The sequence below is a fragment of the Peromyscus eremicus genome, chromosome 2 (genome assembly GCF_949786415.1).
Source record: "Peromyscus eremicus chromosome 2, PerEre_H2_v1, whole genome shotgun sequence".
In the NCBI taxonomy this organism is placed as follows: Eukaryota; Metazoa; Chordata; class Mammalia; order Rodentia; family Cricetidae; genus Peromyscus; species Peromyscus eremicus.
The window spans coordinates 39083578-39099790 of NC_081417.1; the positions used below are offsets into that span (position 1 = coordinate 39083578).

Here is a 16213-nt window from a genome sequence, read left to right on the forward strand (position 1 = left end):
ATATTCTTTTCTGACATACTCTGATTAGTTTCCCCTCCCTCTACTCCTTCCTGTTCCTCTACTCCTTCCTGTTCCTCCTTACCTCCTCTCCCATCCAGATCCATTCCCTTTCTGTCTCTCAGAAAAGAACAGGCTTCTAAGAGATAACAACCAAACATGACAAAATAAAATATAATGAGATAAAACAAGAACCGTCACATCAAAGTTGAACAAGACAAACCTATAGAAGGAAAAGAACCTAAGAGAAGGCACAGGAGTCAGAGACCATTCTTGCCCGTAAAAACACTAAACTTAAACTGGAAGCCGTGATATATACTCAGAGGACCTGATGCAGACTTATGGAGACCCTGTGCCTGCTGCTTCAGTCTGTGAGCTCAAATGAGCCTTGCTCAGTTGATTTCAAGGTCTGTTCTGGTGTCCTTCCCCTCTGGTTCCCATACTCCTTCCACCTGCTCTTCCTTGGGGTTCCCTGAGCTCTGAGTGGAGGGTTTGATTATATATCATTAGGAGTCATTTTATCACTGCATTTCTTTTTAAAGACCATAGTATTTGAAGGGCTCTAGTAGGCCCAAGCATAGCGAACATGGCTCTGGCAGGCCTTGTCCTTCCCCCACTCCCTCTGCCTGGTTAAACTGTTAGATTACATTCCTAAAACTAGCCACTGAAGTTCCCTTAGTTGGCCACTTCCTCCTCCTGAGGCTGACCACCAAAGCTATCAAAGTATTGAAGTCCAGCAATCAGAAGCCCGATTTGGCTCACCTAATTAACTTGCCTAATCGAAACAAACCAGCTCATCTTAACACGGTGTTTCCCCCTTTCTCTTTATGAGCTGCTGTTTGCCTATGGGCCACATCTGTCTCCTCTATCCAGAGGCAGTCCTTTGTCCCTCTAGGGCAAATAAATCTCCTTGGTGCTGAGAACTTGATCTTGGTGTGTCCTGTGCCGACACAGGTCCTTTCAGTATTTGATTTTTTTTTTTTTTTTTTTTTTTTTTTTTGGTTTTGGTTTTTCGAGACAGGGTTTCTCTGTGAAGCTTTGCGCCTGTCCTGGAACTCACTTGGTAGCCCAGGCTGGCCTCAAACTCACAGAGATCCTCCTGGCTCTGCCTCCCGAGTGCTGGGATTAAAGGCGTGCGCCACCACCACCTGGCTCAGTATTTGATTTTTATCTCTGGTTCGTGGTCACCCAAGCAGTATTGGGTATGGGTTCCATCTTGTGGAGCAGGCCTTAAATCAAATCAGATATTGGTTGGTTACTCCCACAAGTTTGTTTGTTTGTTTGTTTGTTTGTTTGTTTGTTTGTTTTTCTCGAGACAGGGTTTCTCCGTGTAGCTTTGCGCCTTTCCTGGAACTCACTTGGTAGCCCAGGCTGGCCTCGAACTCACAGAGATCCGCCTAGCTCTGCCTCCTGAGTGCTGGGATTAAAGGCGTGCGCCACCACCGCCCGGCCCACTCCCACAAGTTTTATACCACCATTGCCCTAGCATCATCTTCCAGGCAGGACTCCATTGTAGATCAAAGGGTCTGTGCCTGGCTTGTTATTCCGTTTCTCTTTTGGTAGCATACAGAGTATCTTCCTGTACCAAAGACACTAGGGTGTGTGGTGAAGGCTCTATGTAGTCACCATCTCCACGCCGATATGTTCAATGAGTTGTGTGGACATTGTCTTCAGCAATGGGGCCTTGCTGTCAGTTTGTGGATAGCAAATTGTTGTCTTCGAAACAGCCTGGGATGTTTGGGGATTCCATACCTAGAACTATATACAACTGGTTACCCCCAAACCTGGGAGGGGTCGGTAACCAAAACTGCATGATTATACATGGCGGATGCCACAGAGATAGCCATTGTCCCCTCAATTAGCCATATTTTGAAGCCGTATTTCTGTTTTATATCTGTGGGGTGAACTGGTTTTTGTTCTTTTTTTGTTTTTCTTTTTGCTTTGTTGTTGGTTTTTCTGAGATAAGGTTTCTCTGTGTAGCCCAGGCTGGTCTGGAACTCTCTCTGTAAACCAGACTGGCCTCTAACTCGAGATCCGCCTGCCTCTACCTGCCGAGTGCTAGGATTGAAGGTGTGCACCCCACCCCCACCCCCACCACTGCCCTGCTTGTCTTTGATTTTTGAGATAGGCTCTTGCTATGTAGCCCAGGCTATTCTCAAACTAACTCTTGACCCAGTCATGGGAGTGCTGGAATTACCAAAATGTGCGATCATGTCCATATGTGTGAGGTTTTATTTTTTCTTATATGTAAGTTTTAATGTGTTTTCATGATTACATTTCTTACGTAAGTGTTCCAATTTCTAACAGCTTTCAGAAATCCAGGCTCAATTTGCAAGCATTGTTCATAAACTAAGCCATGAGATGGGAGTTTTGCTGTTTCCTGCAAAGTATTGTCTTACAGCCATGAACTATTCAGGAGCTGAACAAGCCATTTTTCCTAAGTGGAGTCTGGTTCTTGTACAATGTCACAGTTTTCAGAGACAATTTCTCTAACTCCTCAGTGATAATATACAGGAAATGTCAATCTTCACACAAAAATTTAATCCCGATGTCCAAGTAAGAAAATGAGCCAGAGCAGAACAGGAGCAGAGCTGGGGAGAGAAGCAGTGGATAGGGAGTAGGGACCGGAGCCAGTGAGGAGCCCAGTGAGCTCTGGGAATCAGGGGTGCTCTAAGTTTCCAGCTAGTTTTCAAGGTTCAAGGTCCAACCTTCCAAACAAGAACATGAACATGCGTGTGCCCACACACGCCCACACACGCACACACAGTGGCTTGTGTGTGTACATTTGTATCTAAGAGTTTAGGCACCTAGAATCATTTTCATGTGACACTGGACTTGGATATTGACGTTTTCTTCGGTAACCCGATCACCAGCACAGCACACAAAGCAGTACCAACAGGGACAGTCGAGCCAGGAAGAGAGAAGCTGTGTGTGCTCCATTGTTTCTGAATCTAAAAAAGAAGCCCTGGGACCAAATGTCCTTTGCAGCTTCTGAGAGACCCAGTCCGAACACTGTTGGCACAGATTAGCGTGACTAGCTGGTACTCGGGACTTTGAGAAAATCACCACATGGTACAATAGAATAACAAACTGCCCAGAGGAGCAGCCGCTGAAAAATAAACAAAGCATATAAGTAACTTCATGAATCAGAGAAACTGTTTAGAAGTTGAAGTGCTGCATGTTACTGAGGCTCAACGTTTCCAGAATGGTTCTGTGAGTGACGAGGTACAGATGCACAAGGCAGGAATTCAGAGAAGAGTTCCTCTATATTCCCAAGTCTGCACTGTATCCACGGGTAGCTGAATAAACTTAACTGAGCACGGGCTGCTGAGTTTGAGTTTGCAAGGTCTCTTCTGTGTTTCTGGAATGCTTTCATTATAACCTAAGACACGAATTGGTGAGAAATATGGTTGTCCGTTTTGATTTTGAATACAGGAAAATATACTACACAGAATGATGCCTCTTATTTTTGCTTACCTTTAAGCTATAAGTAACAGATAATCATTCAAAAATGATGAAGTAACTGTCATCAACTGTTCAATAATTGGTATGTCTATATATTGTGTTTACAAAATAGGAAATTGGGAATACAGTTAGGTATTCTCTCATTTTGGACTGTTTTCAGTGTAAATTCTAACAGCAAATAGATGTGTTTTTTCTGGACCACAGGACTAGTTTAAGGACTTCTGGTAACTTCTGAGCAAATCACTCCGGAAGTCCCTAAAGGTTTCTAACCTTCATCCAAATATTAACAGCAGATACACCATTCATCTTTGTAAACATAGAGTTACGGTCTTATTTTAGAAAACAAATATGAAATTCAGGTCAACTTTTACCAGACTGGTGTGTTTAAACTTTTGATCTCAGAAATCAGATTATTAAAAAAATAAAATCAGGAACCCTGTCATTCGGGTCAAATTCGGGAGGAAACAGTTAAAGTCCTAGCCTGATAACTAACACCAGTGATTAATTGCTTTTTCAGCATGTGGATTATCCTGGTGCCAAAAACTGAGGAACAATTGCCTACGAATTGGAGAGTCCCTGATGTCAGTACTCATATTTTCTTTGGATTTCACTGAGCAATTATGCTATACTTTCTAATGACTGAGCAAAATGGTATTGTGCCTTGGGGCACATTTTGATGAACTACAGTTGTACTTTCAAAATCTAAGAGGCATATGCATAAAGAAGCATGTTGTCTAGAACAGAGTTGTAGTTGACCTTTATGTTGGATTTTAGAGGGTTGCAAATGTCTGTCATGAAACTCTGAATATGTTTGCTGTTGATAGTGCATCTATATATTAACTAGTTGACATAAAATCATCTCCAAGTAAATGTTTAATTTCTGATTCACTTTTGCCCTTATGACTTACTACTTTATAACTCCTGCTCACATTCAGTTTGTTATTTGTATTAAGGTACCAAATGTGTCCTTTAAGCAGATAGATGTTATCTTTATTTTTTGACTTCACCCTTTATGAAATTCATCTATCATTTCTTGCGTGACTTTTTAGCACAGTTGAAGTAATTAGGTTTCTGGACTTAGAGCAACATAAAACTGACTAGAAAATTAATTACTTTATGAGTTTATGTATGAGGACAGACTATCTAATGTAACTACAACCACCTGAAATGTTCTGTAGCTTCAGGGAAGTTAACTTGATAAGCAAATGATGTTGGAACTACAGTGAACACTACTTGTTAAAAAATATTTACTTTAAAAAAAATATTTACTTTTATTTTATGTGTCCGACTGTTTATCTGCACATGTGTATTGCATCATGTGTGTGTCAGGTGCCTACAGAGGCCAGAAGATGGCATTGGCTCCCCTGCACCCTGAGTTACAGCTTGGGGCCACCGTGCAAGCACAGGGAACAGAACCCGTGCTCCCTGAAGCAGCGGCAGCAGGGGTGTTGAATTTCTGAGCCATCTCTTCCGCCCCACCATGCACCACTTTTTAAGGGAGACATTTTCAAGCTAAATAATCTTAGTTTTCAAGGTCAACCAAGTATAGTAGCGCAAGCCTACCATCCCAACACTTAGGAGACGGAGGCAGGAGATTAGGAGTTCAGAACCAGCATGGCTACATGGTGAATGAGACACACACACCCCAAGGTGGGGGTGGGATACACCACAACAAAAAGGGTGTGGGGTGTGGCCTCATTGGTGGGGTGCACACAAGGCTGTGGGCTTCTGCATACCGGCACCATATGAGCTGGATGTGGCCATACATACCTGTAATCCCAACAGGGGGGTCAGAAGTTCAAGGTCATCCTTAACTAGGTGGGGAGCTTGTGGCCAGCCTGGGGTATGTGAGACCCTGTATTAAAAAAAAAAAATTAGACACCACAGAACTTAAAACTAAGCTGGTGAGGCATGCCTTTAATCCCAGCACTTGGGAGGCAGAGGCAGGTGGACCTCTGTGAGTTCGAGGCCAGCCTGGTCTACAGAGCGAGATCCAGGAAAGGCACAAAGCTACACAGAGAAACCCTGTCTCGGAAAAAAAAAAAAAACAACAACAACAACAACTAAAACTACTGACATGGAAATTCGTCAACACTGTGAACATCAACACTCCCAGTTGTCTCAAAATCTAAAACTAATATGTGCCTAGCCTATTTCACTAACGAGAAAAGCTGTATTCAATATAAGAATTTAGAATAAAAGTTAAAATGATAGTTTTATAATTCTTGGGAGCATCATCAGATTGCTGAGGACATCAATAACTATTCATTTACATAAACACTACTCTGCAAAAACATCATCTATCAGGACTCTGAATTTCAATTTACGATAAATTGGCAATCTCAATATCTCAATCTCTTTCTTTCTCTCTGTCTTTCTCTTGACTCTAAATGCTATTTTGGTTTTCCTCTTTTTTTTATTTAAATAACTTTTTTTTTTCATTTATTTTACATGCTGACAGCAATTTCCCCTCCCTTTTCTCCTCCAAGTCTCCCCCACTGCACCCCCACCCCTGCTTCTCCCGCTCCTCCCCATCCACTCCTCCTCCATCTCCATTCAGAAAGGGGCAGGCCTCCCATGGGCTTGAACAAAGCGTGGAACATCAAGCTGAAGCAGGACCAAGCTCCTCCCCCTGCATCAAGGCTGGGCAGAGTTATCCAGCATGGGGAACAGGTTCCCAAATTCAGCTAAGTGCCTGGGACAGGTCCTGATCTCACTGCTAGAAGCCTTACGAAGAGACCAAGCTACACAACTGTCACACACACGTGCAGAGGGCCTAGGTCAGTCCCACAGAGGCTCCCAGACTATTGGTCCAGAGTTGGTGAGCTCCCACAAGCTCAGGTCAGCTGTCTCTGTGGGTTCCCTGTCATGTCCCCGACCCAGCTTGTACATTCCCTCTTAACAGAAGGGAAGCTTATGTGCTCCTTTATGTGGTAAAGGCTGCTATAGAGCAGAACTGACTTTCTGTCTGGGCCTGGACCACAGTTCTAAGGCCAGTTAGTTGTTCAGAAGGCTGAGGCAGGAGGACCAAAAGTTTGAGGCTAGCCTCACATTATCAAGGCCTGACTCAAGATTTTCTTGAAAAATTTCAAGGGCTCAGAATATCACTCGGTGATAGAACACTTGCCTAATGTGTGCAAGGGCCTAGGTTTATCCCAGAACCAAACAAATCATAAAATTCAGATTGTTCATTGAGGCCCACGGGTCCTCAAGATCTGGGTCCTGTTTCTCTTGATGCTGTTCCCACAACCCTGTCTTGGAGTCTATTGGTGAAATTATTAAGGCCACTCCACGTAGTTAAAAGGAGATTTATTTAATGGCGTAACTTACAAACTAAGGGATAGGTAGGTCGCGGGGTCTGGGGAAGGTGTATCACAGTCCAGCGGTGTTCTCTGGGGCTCTGCTTGGTCCACCTCCACCATCCAGGGTCTCGGAATGGAGTGAGTGCCCGCCGATCCAGATCTTGGGTCCCCAGGAGCCTCCCTTGGGCCCGCCTTGTAGGCGTGGCAGTTGCCGAAGTCTCAATGGGGGTTGGAACTTCCAGATCAAAGCTGGAATGGCTACCCACTACAGGAGTCTTTCAGTTTACCCAGCTCTCCCCTCTCCCCTCATGCTGCTTGTTTCTGGGGCCCAGAAAAGTCTCCGAGGGCTCCACAGGCTTGACTCACTGTTTCTCCAAGTCTTTGCTCAGACACCTGTCTCCTTGTCATCTTTATCATTATTAATTTCTAGTTGGCATTCGAAGAAGTGTTTCAAAAAGATGCTTCCATACATATATATCATTCTACTGCATTCTCAGTCCCACATCACCTCCCCGTCTCCCTGACCCCTCTTCTGGCCTTCTTCACCCCAGACCCCTCATGTTCAAGAGACAGATTCTCTTCTCTCCTTCCTCCCCACTACTACCCTGCAGTAACACACTCATTGGCACCCTACAGGTCACATGCACACACACACACACACACACACACACACACACACACACACAAGATCCCTACTGGCACACACACATACAACACACACACACACACACACACACACACACACACACACACACACAGAAGATCCCTACTGCTTCACATACACACACACACACACACAGGATCCCTACTGACACACACAACACACACACACACACACACACACACACACACACACACACACACGATTGCCTCAGTCTGAAATGGTCTTGGTCACTGGTGTGTTTACTAATTCACTCCCTTGCGTGATAGAATGTAATGTCCATAAAGGAAAGGATTTGACCTACCCCACTGCCGTATCCTCTGCCCTCAAATAGTATTCACATAGTAGGCACTTGAATATTTGTCCAGTGAGAAAACAAATTCACTAGACATTTTCAATTGGTATTAAAGAAACATCAAAAGTATAAAGTGTTTTTAGGTTGAAAGTAAGTATTTTTTTCCTTTTATGGAGATATGACTTTTGTCACACTGTAAAATCATTATAAAATGGGCCGGGCGGTGGTAGTGCACGCCTTTAATCCCAGCACTCGGGAGGCAGAGGAAGGTTGATCTTTGTGAGTTCGAGGCCAGCCTGGTCTACAGAGCGAGATGCAGGAAAAGGCGCAAAGCTACACAGAAAAACCCTGTCTCAAAAAACCAAAAAAAAAAAAAAAAAAAATCATTATAAAATGTTGTCTTCTCCCAAAGCTTTATAGGAGTGAAAATATCTTTTAATGAAAGATTACTATTAAATATGCTTTAATATTAATTTTAATATTACTATTATAAAAGGCTTCACACTCATAAAAAACACCAGTGATTTTCAAAATCAAGCTTGACAGAATGTAACGCTTTTCAAGAAAACAGACCAAAAAAAGACAGAAACGCAGCAATAAAACAGCAGTGCACAGATACATATTCTCACTTGAGCGAAGTCTTTCTGAGAGAGGTGAGGATAAAGCACATTACGTTGCTGAGTTTCAGGCTTAGCTTCCATCCATCACCAACCACGTAAACTTTTGCTGAACTTATTATTGGCTTGAGAAACTCAAGCAGTGCTTTGCATCTCCTGAAAGGCTGAGAGTCTCCATTTCTGTTGCAAAGGACTTCTGTTTTTAGTTCTTTAAACACAAGCAGAAGTCTGTTCTGGAAACCAACCTAACATTAGTCTTATTTTTTAAATCTAAACCTTTTCTACAATTATAAGTCCCTTTTCTTTTGTTAAGTCTCTCCTGTAAAACCTATAAATGCATCTTTTATTGATGACACTGATTTTGAGGTGAGACCGTTTATGACCCCACATCTCGTGCTATTAAATAAACATGTCTGTTATGGCTTGACCTATACTGCAGGGTGGGAGGGATCCAGCCTAGAAAAGAATCTAGTATAGTAAACATAAAGGACCTTCAGAAAGAAATTTATGAACTCAAATGAACAGAACTTTTTTAAAAAAGCAGAACATGGCCAGGTGGCAGTGGCGCACGCCTTTGATCCCAGCACTCTGGAGGCAGAGGCAGGCGGATCTCTGTGAATTCGAGGTCAGCCTGGGCTACAGAGTGAGTTTTAGGACAGCCAAGGCTATACAGAGAAACCCTGCCTTGGAAAACAAAAACAAAAATAAACAAAAGGCAAAACATGACAAAGCCATTCTGAGGTAAAGTAGATGTAATTTGGTGGCTGAATCTGATGGAGGTACTAAACTGTAAACATGCTGGAAAGCTGTTAGGCTTTTCTTGGTGTAGTAGGGTGGACTGTAGGCAAAACAGAGACTTGAGGAAGCATAACACATTTGTGCAGGAAGGAACAGTTCCACTTTTGAGAAGCTGGAGTGTCAATGCCTCTGCGACACGCATACCCAGGTGGGTTGACAGTTTAGAAGTCAATTGGATGCATAGGTCTGAAGCACAGTAGAAATACTGTGGGTAATTGTATGTATTGACCTATATATTTATTGTTTATGGGTTACACAGTATAATAATGACATCAGTTGTAAATCAGTTACAAAGTCAAGTTCTTTATAAATCAGCTGTTACTAGGGTCCAGACCTTGTACATGGTCCTATAGAAGGTGCCTGGTCCTCGGCAGAAGCTCTCAAATACATGATCGTCTCTGGATTACAGAAATCAAAAATAGAAACTGTATCCTCCATAACCAGGAGGAACTCTGTAGCTTCAGGCTTCTATGGGAAATCTGTTGTTCCAAGTGAGCTATCCCCTCCTGTAGACAGTTGCATTTCTGTTCTCTAAACATGCATGCACAATGTCCTGGGAAATGGGAATCAAGACCCAACTCCCTGATTAAACCTTCACTCCATAAAAGGATTTTCCATTATTTCCAAATCACCCCCAAACCCACTGGATTAAATCAACATCCTTTTCACTGTAAAGATTTCATGAACCAGAAATCATGGTCCTTGGCTTCAGGGTCTCTCACAAGTTTACAATCAAGTGTTTGCCAGAGGTGAGGTTCTGGGAAAGGATTAACTTTATAGCTCAAACAGGGGTTGTTGCTTTTTCTCATTGGACCAAAAGTCTCAAGTTTTCCCTAGCTAGAGTCTCTTCTGGGGTCCTTCTTTTTCCAGTGGGTTTTCCTGAACTGTGGCTTGCTTTATCAAAGAGTGCAACTCACACATGCTATGAGGAATCAGCAAAACATTAGCTACCATCTTTTGTAGCCTAATCATGGGAATGACATGCACACATTTTCCTTTTTGCTGTTGGCTAGACCAAGTCCCTAGGTCCAACCCACCCTCCAGGGAGAAGATAACTCAAGGGCATGGATACCAAGAAGTGAGACCATTGAGGCTACTGTTAGATGCCTGCCTGCAGATCACTAATATTTATCAGTCTTACCAAATGAAAACAGGAGGGAGTGGTAAGCCTGACCAATGTGCTTACCACTATGTGGAGTTATGTGATAATGATGGACTTTTCTGGGCCTTTTATTTCTTGGTGAAGGTACCTTAATCATCAGCATCTACTTAGTGCCTCCCACAGTTCTGTGCGGTATGAACTCAGGAAATGCTGACTGACAAAGATCAAACAGTATGTAGAAAAGGTAAAGCCTGTTTCTGTCTAGAGCTACTTGGAAACTCCAGTTGAGGCTTTGAAAAGTGTGATTTTAGCATCACGCTTCCAAAATGATTCTCGAGACTTACTTCTTTTAGCAAATATGAATTTCCCCAACATCTGTCGAGTGAAAATCTTACATGTGTGATACGGAAGACAAGAATCTCTTGTAGCCTGCCAAATTTCTGCCTCACTGGAAAATACACAGATGACTGTTTCACACTGTGCCACTAGGCAGGAGTTATATTTCACAGCTTAAGCTAACTAATTGCATCAAAAAAATTAACTAGCAGGTCTGGAGTGATGACCTGGTTGGTAAAGTGCCTGCTGGGCAAATGAGGGCCTGGGTTCACATCCCCAACACCCGGGTAAAGAGGTGAGTGTTATGGTGCACATCCTTATTTATTTATTTGTTTGTTTATTTATTTATTTATTTATTTATTTATTTTTAAAGATTTATTTATTTATTATGTATACAGCATATGTGACTGCAGGCCAGAAGAGGGCACCAGATCTCATTACAGGTGGTTGTGAGCCACCATGTGGTTGCTGGGGATTGAACTCAGGACCTCTGGAAGAGCAGGTAGTGCTCCTAACCACTGAACTACCTCTCCAGCCCAACACATCCTTATTTATTGACTAGTCTAAAGAGGTGGGTGTTACGGTGCACATCCTTATGTATTGACTAGTGTAAAGAGGTGGGTGTTACGGTGCACATCCTTATTTATTGACTAGCCAGCCTAACTCCAGATTCAGTGGGAGAACCTGTCTCAGAAAATAAGTCATAGCCAGGCAGTGGTGGGGCACCCCTTTAGTCCCAGCACTCGGGAGGCAGCAGCTGGATCTCTGGGAGTTTGAGGCCAGCCTGGTCTACAGAGCGAGTTCCAGGACAGCCAGGACTACACAAGGAAACCCTGTCTCAAATAATAATAATAATAATAATAATAATAATAATAATAATAATAATAAGTGGAGAGCTGCAGAGGTGGCTCAGCAGTTACGAGCACTTCCTGCTCTTCTAGAGGCCTGAGCTCCAATCCCTATAGGCAGCTGTTTAAAACTGCTTTTAACTGCAGCTCAAGGGAGTCAGATGCCCTCTTCTGGCTTCTCCAGGCACAGGCACACACACACACACACACACACACACACACACACACACACACACAAATTTTAAAGATATAAAACAATAGAAGACACCCAATGTTGATCTCTGCTGTCTACACTCATACACACACACACATACACACACACACACACACACACACACACACATACACACACACACACACACACACACACAGGCATGTGCCCACATATATGCACACACATCCACACTCACGTGAACACGTACATACTCAACCCCCCACACCCATATTAATTAGTAATTCAACCACCTTAAGCATAAATAATCACAAAGTGATTTTCAACCTCATGAAGAGGATCCAAAATGGTTTCAAAATGTAATTTTATCATTTTCTTCATAAACGTGGTTACTAAAAATAGAGGAAAAACCTTCGTCATAATCTTGCCACCAAAAAATGGCCACTATTAAATATGTCCATGTCTGTATCTACGTATCATTTTGCACATTTAAAGGTGTCTATAGCCAAATATGGTGGCCTGAACAGAAATATCCAGGAGTCAGAGAAGGAAGGATCATGTGAGCCTGTGAGGTTGGAGAAAAGTCCGATCTGCATAGTAAGAAACTATCTCAAAAATAAAAAAATAAATAAAAGTGTATTTAGGTTACCACAAATGAGAGCATATTTCTTTTCATGATTTATGAATGATTTCTAAAACCAAACTTCCAGAGCAAGTGACTCTCGATGAAGAGCTAAACAAGGCCTCTCACCGGGTGAGCAGTAGGCTAAATGCTATACAGAGCAAGAAGTCAGCCCTGTACACCTTGCTAAAGCTGTTGTCCCCAACGGGATGACTCATAACACACATAAGATGGGTATCTGCTGTGTGCCCTGGTGTTTGAATTATCCTTTCACTTCCTGCCCTTCCGTACACAGCTGTTTTTCCTGTGCGGCCATCCTTACACACGAGCTTTCTCCATAACTGGTTCAAAAAAAAATTTTTTTTTTGGTTTTGGTTTTTCGAGACAAGGTTTCTCTGTGTAGCTTTGTGCCTTTCCTGTAACTAGACCAGGCTGGCCTCGAACTCACAGAGATCCACCTGCCTCTGCCTCCTGAGTACTGGGATTAAAGGCAAGTGCCACCACCACCCAGTTTCAAAAATGTTTTTATATGGGGTATTTTATTAAAACATATCTCACCTCACACCCTGGGTCCAAACCAAACATTCCCAGTTCCCCTCACATTCCTTGTCACCTCTTTCTCCAGTATTAAAGCTTTATCCTAACACTTGGGGATTGTCTCCAACTTCTCCCCCGCCTTTATCCTAAAGGACCTTATTAAATGATCAGTGGGTACAGGTGCTTGCCACCAAACCTTAAGACCTGAGTTTGATCACCACCCCAACCCACACAGTGGAAAGAAAGAACCAGCTTCCTCAGGTTGTCCTCTGACCTCCATGTACATACATACATACACACAAAATAAGTGAATGCAGGGCTGGAGAGATGGCTAAGAGGTTAAGAGCACATGCTGCTCTTCCAGAGGTCCTGAGTTCAATTCCCAGTGACCACATGGTGGCTCACAATCATTTATAATGAGATCTGGTGCCCTCTTCTGGCCTGCACGCATATATGCAGACAGAACATTGTATACATAGTAAATAAATCTTTTTTTAAAAAGTGAATGCAAAAATCTTGTTTAAAGGTATCCGCATATATGCAGACAGAACATTGTATACATAGTAAATAAATCTTTTTTTAAAAAGTGAATGCAAAAATCTTGTTTAAAGGTATCTTCCAAGTTCATGTATTTCCACTTAACTTATCTTCAACTGAACTGGGTCAAGATTGCTTAAGCAAATGGACTTGAATAAAACAACAATATAGTGAACGAAGTTAAGGTTCCTCTGCCCCAAGCCCTTTCTTCCTAGGCTACTCTGATGGTAAGGGTCATGAGATATGATGGAAGAAGACCTGGTCTTGGAGTCAGGATCCCAAAAGTACGTTCCATGTGCCCGCTACCCTTAGTACAGCCTCTACAGGCTTCTTTCCTCTTTCTAAAACAGGTTTCTTGTTTTTTGTTTTTTAGAGCTGAGGATCGAACCCAGGGCCTTGTGCTTGCTAGGCAAGTGCTCTACTACTGAGCTAAATCCCCAACCCTAGAACAGGTTTCTTATCTGCAAAAAATGATGCCTGAACTGCCCTACGGGCTCTAAGCTTCCTGCTCAAAAAATGGCAAGGACAACCTTCCCTCCAGCCAGGTCCACAGCTGGCACGGGCCATTTCCCAGCATGCACTGTTCTTTATATCCAGTCTGCTAATCCACCACATCGCCAGTGAGTCCTCTCCGCCGTGAGCGATGGTTCCTGCGTTCTCTTCCTTCTTCTTGTCTTTCATTTATGTTATTCATTTTACAAACGTTTATCAAGTGGGCACTAGTATGCCCTGCACTTTCATACCCGTTGACAATGGTAGGTAAAAGAATGCTTGTCCTCGGTTTATCTTTTTTTTTTTTTTAGACATGCATAACAGGCAGAGTCTTGTTACTACACTAAAGAGCTTCTTACTAGTTGTTGGGGAAAACAGAAACTAACAAGATACACTGTTAAGGTTTTCTGAAAGGATGTGCTGAACTAAACCGAGATAAAGGGGGGAATAAACGGAATACCGATGTAAGAGGGAAGAAAACGTGTGCGTGCTATTTCTGCCCCAAAGGCTGGAGGATGGCAGGGAAATTGGGAAATTTTTCTTCTTGCTTTTTTTCATTTTTGAGACAAGATCTCTATGTATCCCTGGCTAACCAAGGAGGAACTCTCCATGTAGACCAAGCTGGCCTGGAATTCACAGAAATCCACCTGCCTCTGCCTCTCAAGTGCTAAGATTAAAGGTGTGTGCTACCACGCCTACCCAAGGGAAATTTTTATTTGGTTGGTTTGGTTTTTCGAGACAGAGTTTCTTTGTGTATCCCTAGCTGTCCTGGAACTAGCTCTGTAGATCAGACTGACCTCGAACCAACAGAGATCCACTTGCTTCTGCCTCCCGAGGGCTGGCATTAAAGGCGTGCGCCTGGCCCAATGGAAATGCTTAAACAGAGCATACCTGAGAATCCTGACCTGAGGACGGTAGCGGCAAGCTGCGAAGAGAGTTATGATAAATGGCCTTGACTATTACCCTAAATTTGGGGGTTATCCTAGAAAGATGGAGTACTGACTGTACCTTCAGGCAATTCCTTTTTGGGTCTATTCTGGGGCAGGTGTGGTTACTGGACACCGAAATAATCAAAGATGATGGAGAGGGAAATGATGGCCTGCAAATCTTGTCCTGTCCTAGCTAACTGGCCTTGTCTCGGGACCACTAGTGCACAGTATCAACTCTTCTGTCCGGTGTCACAAAGAGCCAGACCCCTGCTGGCCACCGGGCAGGCGCTGCCCGCTTCCCGGACGTCGCGAGACTTGCCCTGCGGGGGCGCGTTTTGGAGCATCTGGTCGCCTGGCAACCGCCCGCTGGCCTTGGAGGAGACTGGCACAAGGACACTGACCAAACCAGTTACAGACCGGATTGGACCCGGGAGTGGTGAGGCGTTTCTGCACGCAGACTTTAATACTGGTTAAAATGCAGGTCCCTGGGCCCTGTCCCTAAACATCCAGAACCCCAGACACAGTCTGGAAGACTAGTTTGGACCAGCAGGCAAGGCTAGAAGCATTCTAGAGGCCCGAGGCAGAGTGAAGGGGTAAGAGAGCAAGCCCCAGGCTTTGAAAAGTTTTAAGGGCTGAAGCCTGCCGTTTAGAGCATCTGGAAGCCGCTGAGCGCAGCGGCTTCCTAAGATAGAAACCAAACTCCAAAACTGCCCTTCCTAGCTGGCCTGCAGGAGCCTGGGGGATGAAAGGATCCATCCCACAGGTTCCCAGAGCGCCCTAAAACAGCTCTAAGCAATTCCCTCTGGCTCCTGGGAAGATGTGTCCTAGCAATTGAGCTGAAATACGAGGTATCTAGTGAGGGATATTATGGGAAACGATTTCTTTTCAGAGAAAATCAAGGACACCCCACAAAAGTGTTACATTACATTTTTATTATAATGTTCTAAAATGTATACAAATTCAACTACTGAGTGCAGTTTAGGCCTCTAGGGCTTATTATTTCTCTGAAATAGTGGAACTACAATTCTGGTAAAGTTTGAGTTGGTGCTGTCTTAATAAAATGAGTGGTGGTGTTTTGACAAAACAATTTTCATGAACTGCTACCATGCATGCGGTTTATTATTATTTTATGTTGTGGGTTGGTGTGAGGCTCTCCCTTTCCATATTTGAGCCCTGGAAAATTAATTTTCCTATAGTTTATTGATTACATCCATTGACCTTCTCTTGACTTAAAAAATATTTTAAGTTTGCGTCTTCTTTCCCAAACAGTCTTATGTAGCCCAGGCTATCCTAGCATTCACTCGTAGCCAGAGCTGCCCTTGAACTTCCTTCTACGACCTCTTAAATTCTGGGATTATAAGTGTGTGCTACCAGCTCTGCTGCCTCTTTTCAAATCTCATTAATTTTCCGAAGCACCAACTTTTAGACCCAGGATTCACTTGTGGTGAAAAAATTAAGAATATGCCACTCTGTCCGGGTGGTGGTGACACATACCTTTAATCC

The 16213-nt window shown here is 43.3% G+C and overlaps 1 protein-coding gene and 1 long non-coding RNA gene across 5 annotated transcripts in view; one reads left to right on the plus strand and one right to left on the minus strand.

The window, feature by feature from the left end:
• Positions 1-3155: 3155 nt before the first annotated feature.
• Positions 3156-15029, minus strand: LOC131903444 (uncharacterized). The gene is made up of 3 exons (XR_009377518.1): positions 14673-15029; positions 5233-5317; positions 3156-3379 (listed from the first exon to the last, which is right to left on the minus strand). It is a non-coding gene; the product is annotated as an uncharacterized LOC131903444 (long non-coding RNA).
• Ppp1r42 (protein phosphatase 1 regulatory subunit 42) overlaps positions 15019-16213 on the plus strand; it is a 38665-nt gene continuing 37470 nt past the window's right edge. The window contains exon 1 of one of the 4 annotated variants that reach the window (XM_059254025.1): positions 15019-15146. The gene's annotated coding sequence lies outside the window, so the exon portion shown is untranslated. Of the gene's footprint in view, positions 15304-16213 lie in introns of all 4 variants that reach the window. The other 3 variants (XM_059254024.1, XM_059254026.1, XM_059254027.1) reach the window with 3 other exon arrangements.